Here is a 13,076-nt window from a genome sequence, read left to right on the forward strand (position 1 = left end):
TTCTTGTAATAATAGTAATTTTAACTAATATATTTGATTAGCAAGAATTTTTTTTAAAAAATTCATTTATTATAAATAACTAATTCAATTAGTTTTCTGAATCTGTTTAAATCCACTAACTATGTTTTATATTAAGAACCACAAATAGTATTTACTACTTACATTTGAACGTTATAAAATAATAACCAGGATTGGCTATCCAACAAGTAACATTAGTTTTATAATATCCATTTCATTACTATATCCTAAATCATATTAGCGTCCAGATATGGCTGTCATGTTCTTTGCCATGTTTATTGCTCAATAAGGAACCTTACTGTGTTTCTCGTCCTCAATAGACAGAAACGGAAATTCAGTAACTTGATTTAATTCCCCATTACCCTATAATGACTCCAAAAGGTGATTCCATTAGCGTAACCTTAATCTTTTTCACTGTTTCACATTAAAGAGAAATCTGTCAGTCTGGGAGCGAAGGACGCATAGTTGGAGAGAAAGAAAGATGAAGCCTCCTTCGCCATCTGATCTGGGTTTGATTGGGCATTATATTATCGCCTCTGTGATTATATATCTGAGCTGCTGCTCAATCATCCATGTGGGCGCTTCGATCCACGAATATCAAAACGAAACTTTTATTCACCGTCACCTGCGAATTCCTTCTTTTCCATGGTGGTAGTGAAGGTCTTTATGCCTCCAGAGGTGTCTCCGTTAACGACACACAAGCTTCGGAGGACAAGTTCCTTAGTGGGAAATCTTTCATCAGGTAAATTGGAGCTATCCTGTACTCGTTTTTAGCTTCCTTTCGTTTTTATAGGCGTACCCGTTTGCTTTGGGAACAACTAGGCGAATTTGATCTGTCTTTTTTCCCGAAAATTCATGGTCGTTCATCTCTTTCTTGTCGCCTTCTTCGATGGAAAATTTGTTTTTGTTTTGTCAAGGTGCCGGATTGACTCATTTTGATGATGTTGGCTATTGACTGAATGCACAAAATGTCACAGATATCTCTTATCATTATTGATTGAAATGGTGCGTTACGATGCTGATAAGAGTCTGCAACCATTGCCATGTCCAACAAAATTGTGGCAGAAGTCAATAAACAATATGATTATTGCTGTAGCCTTTTTAATCAAGGGAATATTGGGGAGGAAAATTTAACTGATCAAAATGGATCTTCATGGCTTTTTTGTACCATATGAGAATGAATTTTCGAGGTTTTAATTTGCTTTATATCTCATGAACAATCAGGTTTGAGTCTATCACCTTTCGAAGAACGAAAGAATCTGCTGCCCTGAAGAATGAGATGCAGCAAAGAACAGGCTTGGTTGAAGCTATTGTAGTTAAGGTAAAAGACAGAAAGAAGATTGGAGGTGCTTATTTGAACTCTGAAGCTATATGTTGCACCCCGGAACTTGCCAAGGATGGTTCCTGCAAGGTGGGGAGGTTATCATCCATGAAGACCCTGATGATCCTAATGGTCCCAAACGTCTACAGACGTTCTTTGAAGGGAAAAATGAAGAGACTAAAATGGTTCTCCAAAATGTTGAAATAAACAGTACTGGGATGTATTACTTGTATTTTATGTTTTGTGATCCTGAACTGAAGGGTACAATAATCAGTGGAAGAACTGTTTGGAGAAATCCGGATGGTTATCTTCCCGGCAAGATGATGCCACTGATGACGTTTTATGGTTTTATGTCTTTGGCTTACCTTTTTCTAGGCCTACTCTGGTTTCTAAGGTTTGTGCAATATTGGAAAGACATAATACAACTGCATTACCACATCACTGCGGTCATTGGTCTTGGAATGTGTGAAATGGCCCTCTGGTATTTTGAGTATGCAAATTTCAATTCCACTGGAACCAGACCAATGGGAATTACACTATGGGCTGTGACCTTCACTGCTGTGAAGAAGACAGTCTCACGGCTTCTTATTCTAGTGGTTTCCATGGGTTATGGTGTTGTGCGCCCGACGCTTGGAGCTATAACCACAAGGGTACTTCTTCTTGGTGCAGCGTATTTTCTTTCTTCTGAAGCGCTTGAGCTGGTTGAACATCTGGGTAATATTAATGACTTCTCTGGAAAAACAAGGCTTTTTCTGGTGCTGCCTGTTGCTCTATTGGATGCATGCTTTATTCTTTGGATATTTTCATCGCTATCTAAAACGTTGGAAAAGCTTCAGGTAACTTTGTTTTTAGTAAACCCCCCCCCCCCCGGCTCTTATGATCCACGTCTTTGCTAAATACTGTCTGCAGTGCTTGTTAGCTTTGAGAGGAGGGAAAAAATTTAGTGAACTCAGTACTATTCTATGAAATTTGATAGTGGACACTCTATGGTCATAGTTGTGAGTGTCAATGGGTAAGAGTAAGTAAACAGCACTGAACTATGTGAACATTCCTTTAACTATTTAGCAGGTCTATGCCTATGTAGTTATATAGTTTTAGGTTATACATTCTGTTGCATTTTATCTCTTTCAAACCTGCTGTTGAAAATTATCCTAAATGCTTGGGACTGGTAAATGATTGAATTAACTACATGTATATTTAGAAATTCCTAAGAAAATATTGTTCAGTTTGGTGTAAATTCAAATGTTTATAAGAAATAGACTTCCTTTGCTCAGGAACTGTTATAATACAAGCAAGAACACATGAGCAGTACCTGGAGATATGATCATTCTGGTTTAGAATATTACTGATAGTTCTGCCTTCGCTTTAATCGAATATCATTTACATCTTATTTGCTTGACTCTCCTTTATTGATGATTACGTCCATTTGTCTCTTGCATGCAGACTCGAAGAAGTACCGCCCAAACTTGAACTATACAGAAAATTTACCAATGCCCTCGCGGTGACAGTGTTGCTTTCAGTTATTTGGATCGGATATGAGGTGGTTCTTTGTTCCTTATTATCTGCAATGCTTATTAATGACCATCAAAGAAAATAGACTCGAGTAAACAAGTTGTTTTCTATCTAATCCGTCAAATAATTCTGAGGAATTCTTAAATAACGAGGGTCAGGATGGTTCTCTTAAATTATAGTCTTGTTTCTCATTTTCATGCTACATAGATATTAATAATTACAAGACGCTCAGACTAACAGATTTATTTTTTCTTCAGCTGTACTTCAATGCATCTGACCCTTTGAGTGAACTGTGGCGAAGAGCCTGGATCATCCCAGCTTTCTGGACTTTACTTGCATACATTCTTTTGGCGGTAATCTGTGTTCTCTGGGCCCCATCTCAAAATCCCACCAGGTATAATCTAACTTATCTACCCTTTCTCACCTCTCATCTCTTAAGTACTGATGCCCAGGACACATTTTGCTGAATTTCTAAATTTTTCATGTCTGCCACATATTTAATGGAACATTTAAGTATGATGGTCTCTCGACTCACATCCCATAAACCCGATTTTTCAAATCTAAACTGCACCACACTTCTGATTTCAATGTTTCTTCAACTTTTGGACAGTTACTGGGGACTTGGGTTTTTGGTTTTTGTGATATGATATGAATTAGGGATGGGGAAAGTAGATAAAAATGCAATTCTTTCAATTATATAAAAACATACAGTGACATAGCATAAAGAAGTAGAGTAACTAAACACCTTTCCTTTTGCAAGGGGTATGAGCTGCATTATTCATAACTTATGGATGATGCAGTTTCATTTATTAAGTATATTGATTTATTGATTATGTTATTAAATTTAGGCGAAACTTGTGTTCTGAGGATCCTAAGGCTTAAGTGAGTAGGAGGATAGAGCTTGTATGTTCAAGTTTCATAACGGTGGAAAACCTCCGTTTTCTTTTCAAAGGGACTTCTGCGCCAAAATACATTATTGACTGATCAAGTGAGAGAGAGTGTGTGTGTGTGTCCTTGATTTTGTTTGTCCATCTATTGAACCGGTAGGTATTCCTACGCGCACCACTAGGTTTCAGACAATAGCTTATGAAGAAATGTGATGTTAGTGCTGGACTCAGGAGACAGCTTCAAACACCATGGAGATCTATGGGGCTTCTTTATTTATTGTATTTTGTTCCTTAAAAAAAAAAAGAATTATAGGGGTGACACCATTCATTGACTCAAAACTATGTGGTATCTCATCCAAGGATCTTTCCCATTTACGCCCGCTTTCATTCTAATTCTACTAAATGCAGGATTTTTTGCTACTCTTTGCTTGACACTTTACCCTCTCAGTTTGAAGGCTGACTTGGAAGATTGGCTGGATGTTCACTTGACGTGTCTCATGTCATATTAGAATCATGGAAGCTTCTACTTTCTGTTTAAACTTGTCCCTCACTTACACTTGATCATATCATATATTATTCTAACCTGCTAATATGGCCTCATGTCACATAATTTGGTGGATATTAAGGCCTTCACGATAGGCTTAAAGTTGATCGGAATTTTGTTGTTATGCAGATATGCATACTCAGAGGAGGCAGGGGAAGACTTTGACGAAGAGGCCATAGCAGTGAAGGTGTCTGGGGAAAGAAAGGAAAGGAAAGCCGCCGCCGTGGCAGATCATCATGTGTTTGGCCTTGGTGAAGATCGAGAGGAGGACAAAAGGGAGTAATGGCGCCTGCTTCTATGCTGCGTTTGAAGTTGAGGTTGTGTACGAATTCTTACAGGGAATTTCGCCTTCCATTCTTTGCTGTGCCTCTTCAAATATAGGGGAGGGCCTTGAACAAGGGAAAGCAAGTGTCTCCACGGGAAAGGAAAGGAAGAGGGAATTCTTCGTCTGGTAGAGAATTTTTTAGGCAAATATGATCTATTGAACATGTGTAAAGGACAAAACAAAAATAATAGGTGAACATAAAAAAATTAAACATCAACATGTGGCTAGTTTTAAATGAAGGTTACCTTCTCATATGCCTACCTATAATGTATAATTAATTTAAATTATCTATTTTTCTTAGATTTGTGTCTAATGTGTCTAGCTTAATATATACTCCTCCTTTTTATTATAAGCCTTATCAAGGCTAAGAAGAGATGGTAAAGTCATTAATTTTAAAAAAAAAATCCTAAAATTACTCGTATTTAGAAGCATTATTTGGATCTCCCTGTCCCGAAGTCACAAAAGAAAATTACATCAAACTTTATACAGGAGCAATTTTTTTTTTAAAAAATACAATTAATATCCAGGCAACTTATAATATTTTTTGTTAAAATATGTTTTTAATAAGTGCTGGAGGGAATGTGTTTACATATGCATGTTTTGAGATGGCCGCAAAAATACTAAAAGTGTAGCCAGGCACACGAAGTTTGGTAGTGTAGGCCAAAAAAAAAGAAAGAAAGAAAAAAAAAAGGGTATATTCTTCAAAGCAATTCAAATTCGAAAAATAATAATTTTTTTGGATAAGGAGAGAAATAAAAGCGATGTTTCCTCAAAAGAAACCAATGGTATAAATCAGATAAATACTGGTGCTGATAAAACATCACACTCACACACGTGGAAGCCACTCATGCATGCAAGCCCCCTGGGATAATTTTTTTAAAGTTCCAATTGGGTCCCATCTAAAAGAATTAAATACCAAAAAGTCCTTCAAAATCATTAAATTATTTTAAAGTTCCAAAAGATTTCATTTATTTAATTATGAAATTGTCCTTATCTTTTTTTGAAGTATGTCTTGGCAATTGAAAGTGTAGCTGTTAATAATTTAAGGTGTAAGAATTAACAACTACTACGACAGTTATTAACAACTCATACATTATATTTTGTAATAGGATGAGAAAATATGTTGTTAATACCTGTCATAATAACTGTTAATCACTACACTTTATATTGTTAATAACTATTCTTTCAATTGTCAATATAAAATCTTAAAAAAAAGTTTGGTAATTAAATTAGTTTATATTTCAGAATAATTTGATGATTTTAAAATTTTTTTTATATGTAATTCTTTTATCTGGGATTTGTTGTAATTTTTCCTAATTTTTTCGCCCTCCCCCCCCCCCCCCAATTTTTTCGCCCTTAACAGCAAATGAAGAGATGCAAAACGTAAGCGCCGTCTGAAGAAAAATCTGGGAAGTTGCGAAGCCAAGCAAGGTACTGAGTTACAATTGGTCGAGCGGTAATTAAACCGAAGTTAGAATAACACTACCTTCGTGTGTTACGTTTTTAATATAAAAATTAGTTAATTAATTTACGTAGATTAAAAAAATTTGTTAAGTTAATTATTTATATTAAATATATGTTGTCTTTTCTAAAATACTTTTAGTAATAATGTATATTAACTAAAACTACCATTTGATGTGCACTTATTACAAGAATTACTTTGAAAAAAATAAATAAATATAAAAAAAAAGTTAGGTTAGAATCTTATATTTAGAACCAAATTGAAAGTTAAATTAGTTCTTATATTAAGAATTGGAGTAATATATAATTTTAATTAACATACATAAATATTTATATATATCACGCTAAGAAGACTAATATTTAAAAAAAATCTGTGAAAGTAAATGAAATACTACCTCCGGTTATAATTATAAGATCTTATTTATAGTCTATAAATAAAGTTTTATAAATAGGATCAGATGTAGTATTAATGTATAAATCACACGATCTGAAATGGGTTTTAATGCATGAAGAGAAGTATCCCACTTGAATATAATCTGTTACCACCATCGCATGATAATTCACACTTCCTATAGCTTTTTGGTTATTATTTTTTTTTTAATGGTTTTGATTCTAAATAAGATCTTAAGCGGTCCATGTGTGACAACTTGAACTTTGCAGCATATAACCCAATAAATAAATAAATAAACCGAAACACTACAGGCTCGTTTGCAAATTGCAATCACTGATCTTGAATTTGATGATTAAGAGGCTAAATTAAAAATAAAATTATGGGATAAGGAGTTAAAATGTATTATTTTATATTTTTTCACAAACAAAAATATAATTTCTTTTATCGAAGGCTCCTAGTCACTTGATGGAGGGACACCTCTCCTTGTCCTCTCTACATTTATGATATCACTGTTGGTCAGTCTGTGGAACAGAATACTCTTAGAAATAGAATAAAAAATAAATTTTAACCTAAAACGTCATATTTACCACAAAAAAATATTCTTAATAATAATTATCAAGCAGAAATAATTACAAAAATATAATATAGGGAAAATGACATTGAGGTCCCACAGAACCAAAAATACAGCAAAAAGGTCCCCTGAAATCCCATAATTTTTCTGAAGTCCCAAAGGAACTTAGATGCAATTTTCAGAATCTGGAAATTACCCTCTTGCCCTTGCTTATGAGATTCGAAAATGCTGAAAGGAGATTAGAGCCTCTGTTTTTTGTTTGACCGGAAGAAAGCTAAAACCCAGTTGTGCTTTTGTGCTGCTGGAAATCTGGTGACAACCCATCGTGATGCTCAAATTCCCCTCACAACCTGTCGAAAATCGTGAGCCTTCGTGCTGGTTGGTGTGTGTGTTGTGATTTAAGTTAGGTGTGTAGAATGATAATGGGTGCTATGTTTTTGGATGGTTTTCCTTTGTTTTGACATTGGTTTAGTGGCAAAGGAAGAAAAAGATGAAGGTTAGTGAGGGTAGAAACCCTTAGCACGAAATGGGACTGTATTGTCAATCAAGCCGCGATTGTTGTCAATGTGTGCCGCTACACTTGTCAATGTAGCTCCTTAAGTTGTCAATGACAGTTGCGTGCTTCTTGATGCAGGTTTAAGTTACTGATGGCAAGTACATCTGGAAAACATCTATTTTGCTTTGTTCACATAGGGAGAAAGTTTATAAATGATGGAGAAGATAATATGAGATATGTGGGAGGTAGTGTAAGAACAACCAATGTAAAGGAGGGCACAAGTTATGAAGAATTGAAGGAAATTATATCATAATTGTTGGAAAAGAAAGCAACTCATTTCTTCTGAAATTCTCAGTTGTGTTTGATAAAAAAACTTTTGTGGAGTTGGTAGATGATGATGGGGTGGAACATTTGATAAAGTTCAATGAAGAAAGTGGTCATGTGTATGTCGAAGAAAATGAAAATGAGGACCACATAGAAGCAACAAGGGATAATATATACAATGGAGGAGCAAGATGTGTAAGTATAGTTGAACAAAACTGTAAATGGGTGTGAAGGGAATTTTTTGTAAATGGATACACACCAATAGTTAGTTTCTCGTAATTACATGCAACCCCTGTGTTTTTTTGGAATGGGTTGTAAAATAGGTGTAGTTTCATGTATATGAAGGTGTAAATGAAAGTTGACTATGAATTGGCATGTTAGATTCTGCTGTCATTTAAGTTGTCATACCTGCACTCTGTATTGTCATTAGACCTGTTATGACTTATCAATAGAGCACTGTCACTTGTCAATTAATTTGCTGATGTAAGTTGTCAACAATATGAATTCAAGTTACATAACTTGTTTTAGTAACATATGATATTTTCAATCACTCTGTCTTTTTATATTTTTGGTTATTTGTCATATATAATCATTATTAATGAAGTGTCAATAGTGGCACTGTGACTTGTCAATGGTGGCATAGTGACTTGTCAATCATGTCCTTAAGACTTGTTAATGGTGGCGCTGTGACTTGTCAATGGTGGCACTGTGACTTGTCATTGGTGGCACTATGACTTGCCAATGGTGGCACACTGACTTGTCATTGGTGGCCCTATGACTTGTTAATCGTGACATACGGACTTGTCATTGGTGGCAATTTGACTTGTCAATGATGGCACACGGACTTGTCATTGGTGGCAATGTGACTTGTTAATGGTGGCACTGTGACTTGCCAATGGTGGCATATTGAGTGGATTTTGAGCACCACGGTGGATTGTTAAAGTTACAAAAATGAGGTTGAATAGTTGATATGTCTTGCTTGGAGTTCAAAGTATTTGTGAAGATTGTATGCTCTGTAGTGGTTACTATATTCCTTTGTGGGGATTTCTATTTCCATATTGATGATTGCGTCTGAAAAAGAGGATGAATAAAGGGCACTTCAATCCCAAACACTTTATGGCAACACAGACTGTTTATAATATTATTATCTTTGTTATCAGATGTTATGATACCAATTTCTTGGGGACAACTCACATTTTTATTTTTGTTGTTTTATATCTTTATTGATATCGACAAATTTATGTAATATTAATAAGTAATATAACATGAGTTAATGACAAGTGATATAACAAATGAATATGTGGATATTAACAATTGATATTCAAAATTTTTACAACTGAAAGTGTTATTTATTTGTAATGTTAAGTAATATTTATATTAAAATATAATTAATCAGAAGGTTACTCAGAGTTATGTTCAATTAACAAGTCACTCTGCTCTATTGGTAAGTCACAGTGCTACCAGTGACAAGTGACAGTGCTCTATTGGCAAGTCACAGTGCCACCATTGATAAGTCACGGTGCGACGATTGACAAGTCAAATTGCCACCAATGACAAGTCCGTGTGCCACCATTGACAAGTCATAGTGCCACCAACGACAAGTCAGTGTGCCACCATTGGCAAGTCATAGTGCCACCAACGACAAGTCACAGTGTCACCATTGACAAGTCACAGTGCCACCATTAACAAGTCTTAAGGACATGATTGACAAGTCACTATGCCACCATTGACAAGTCACAGTGCCACCATTGACACTTCATTAATAATGATTATATATGACAAATAACCAAAAATATAATATGACAGAGTGATTGAAAATATCATATGTTACTAAAACAAGTTATGTAACTTGAATTCATATTGTTGACAACTTACATCAGCAAATTAATTGACAAGTGACAGTGCTCTATTGATAAGTCATAACAGGTCTAATGACAATACAGAGTGCAGGTATGACAACTTAAATGACAGCAGAATCTAACATGCCAATTCATAGTCAACTTTCATTTACACTTTCATATATATGAAACTACACCTATTTCACAACCCATTCCAAAAAAACACAGGGATTGCATGTAATTACGAGAAACTAACTATTGGTGTGTATCCATTTACAAAAAATTCCCTTCACACCCATTTACAGTTTTGTTCAATTATACTTACACATCTTGCTCCTCCATTGTATATATTATCCCTTGTTGCTTCTATGTGGTCCTCATTTTCATTTTCTTCGACATACACATGACCACTTTCTTCATTGAACTTTATCAAATGTTCCACCCCATCATCATCTACCAACTCCACAAAAGTTTTTTTATCAAACACAACTGAGAATTTCAGAAGAAATGAGTTGCTTTCTTTTCCAACAATTGATGATATAATTTCTTTCAATTCTTCATAACTTGTGCCCTCCTTTACATTGGTTGTTCTTACACTACCTCCCACATATCTCATATTATCTTCTCCATCATTTATAAACTTTCTCCCTATGTGAACAAAGCAAAATAGATGTTTTCCAGATGTACTTGCCATCAGTAACTTAAACCTGCATCAAGAAGCACGCAACTGTCATTGACAACTTAAGGAGCTACATTGACAAGTGTAGCGGCACACATTGACAACAATCGCGGCCTGATTGACAACACAGTCCCATTTCATGCTAAGGGTTTCTAGCCTCACTAACCTTCATCTTTTTCTTCCTTTGCCACTAAACTAACGTCAAAACAGAGGAAAACCACCCAAAAACAGAGCGTCCATTATCATTCTACACACCCAACTTAAATCACAACACACACCAACCAAAAACACAGCTTTTCCATTCATTAACTTCTGAATCCTAAACCAAAAACAAAAGCTTTGAAAAACCATCAGTAACTTAAACCTGCATCAAGAAGCACGCAACTGTCATTGACAACTTAAAGAGCTACATTGACAAGTGTAGCGGCACACATTGACAACAATCGCGGCCTGATTGACAACACAGTCCCATTTCGTGCTAAGGGTTTCTAGCCTCACTAACCTTCATCTTTTTCTTCCTTTGCCACTAAACCAATGTCAGAACAGAGGAAAACCACCCAAAAACAACCCAAAAACAGAGCACCCATTATCATTCTACACACCCAACTTAAATCACAACACACACCAACCAGCACGAAGGCTCACGATTTTCGGTGGGTTGTGAGGGGAATTTGAGCATCGCGATGGGTTTTCACCAGATTTCCAGCAGCACAAAAGCACAACAGGGTTTCAGCTTTCTTCCGGTCAAACAAAAAACAGAGGCTCTAATCTCCTTTCAGCATTTTCGAATCTCATAAGCAAGGGCAAGAGGGTAATTTCCAGATTCTGAAAATTGCATCTAAGTCCCTTTGGGACTTCAGAAAAATTATGGGATTTCAGGGGACATTTTTGCTGTATTTTTAGTTCTGTGGGACCTCAATGTCATTTTCCCTATAATATACATTCACATATTGACTGCTTCTTTTTCTAGACACAATTATTTTTTTACTAGAAATAATCTTGTGCAAAACATTATCAAGTATTAAACATGAACAACTCTCCTAGTAAAAATTTAAATATTAATTCATCATGTTAGGAATAATTAGTTGTTTTTATTCCATTCAATCTCTGCTTGTCACGGAGATTATTGAGGTATTTAGATAGAATTAAAACTATAGTTTTAAAAGTACTTTTATGATATACAAAATAAACATAGAGAAAATATCAAAAAAAGCCCTTGGAATATAAAGAATTTCATATTGGATCCTGTAATTGTGTAAATAACAGAAAGGATCAATGACACAATCTGTCATTTGTAAAATCAAAAGGAATTAACAACGTTGTCCTCATATGTATTCATTTACTATAATGATTTAAGGAATCACTATAAAAGTTTAGACATTACTTAGATTTGTGTAGAGAATAACTACTCACTTTTTCGTAGTCAGGTGCCTTGTTATTAACTACAACTAGTCATGTAATCTCTGGAACAGTGTAAACGTTACCTAGATTCGTGTAAAGAATAACTACTCACTTTTTCGTAGTCAGGTACTTTGTTATTAACTACAACTAATCATGTAATCACTAGAACAGTGTAAGCGTTACCTAAATTTGTTTAGAGAATAATTACTCACTTTTGCTTAGCTAGGACAAAGTTGTCAATTCCTCTTGATTTTATAAATGATAGATTGAGTTACTGACCCTTTCTGTCATTTGCACAATTCTAGAACCTAATTAGGAATTTCCTATATTCCAAGGGTTTTTTTTTGGGATTTTCTCATAAATATATGAAAGAGTTTGTCTCATTTTATAAAAAAATACTTCTAAAAAATACTTTTAGATACTTCCAAATACTATTATGTTGTTGTAAATGGACTGCTTTTCGTTATTAGTAACTAGAGAGAAGCGGGGCCCAAATTTCACAACGCCGCTGATTATGGCTTTTACTGCCTCCCAACTCCAATCTCTGTTCTTTTTCTCCCCTTTTAGGGTACCATTTGATTTTTACATTACTATAATATTCTCAACCCATGAAATTAACTTCACGTAAAGTATCATTTGACATAATTAGTTTGAAAATCATGTTGATTCAATTGGATTGAACTTTTTTTAAAATTTTCTCCTAAATTCCATCTTTCTTAATCATGTGGTCTTTTACCATATTTTCAATTCAATTTTAATATCAGCAAAATCAAAATTCATGACGTGTCAAATTGTTAATTATACAAGAGACATACACACGCACACAAGTATTTGAAATACATGTGACACCTAAGCCTACACAATTTGAATTTGATATTATCGTTTTATTTTTCAAACTTAGATGTTGAATTTGAATATCATCATATATGCATACGAGAGCACTCTGGGTTATTTCAAATTTAACGACAAAACAATTCTTGTACGAAATTAATAAAGACAGTTGAATCTCAGGCTTATTGTACGGGAGCATTCTGGGTTATTTCAAAATTAATGACAAAACAATTGAATCTCAGGCTTATTAATCTGAGCCAACCATCCTCCAAATTAATACTGACCAGATTTCGTTTGTAAAAGGAAAAATGAGCAAAGTCGCAGAAACAAAAAGAAAACAAAATAGAATAGCAACTAAATTGGACAAATGGGACGACTTGATTGTGTTTGGTAGCATCAAGTCAGGCCGAAGAAAAAGATAGCATCATAAGACCAAACGCGGCGTAAACGCGTCCAAAATAAAAGAGTATATCACAG

At 34.8% G+C, this 13,076-nt stretch overlaps 1 pseudogene; it reads left to right on the forward strand.

Annotated features, from left to right (window-relative positions):
- The first annotated feature begins 300 nt into the window (after window positions 1-300).
- Window positions 301-4,907, forward strand: LOC114749815 (transmembrane protein 87A-like; annotated as a pseudogene).
- Window positions 4,908-13,076: the final 8,169 nt, after the last annotated feature.

The sequence above is a fragment of the Neltuma alba genome, unplaced genomic scaffold (assembly GCF_004799145.2).
Source record: "Neltuma alba isolate B1F8T4 unplaced genomic scaffold, ASM479914v2 tig00006185_pilon, whole genome shotgun sequence".
Lineage (NCBI taxonomy): Eukaryota > Viridiplantae > Streptophyta > Magnoliopsida > Fabales > Fabaceae > Neltuma > Neltuma alba.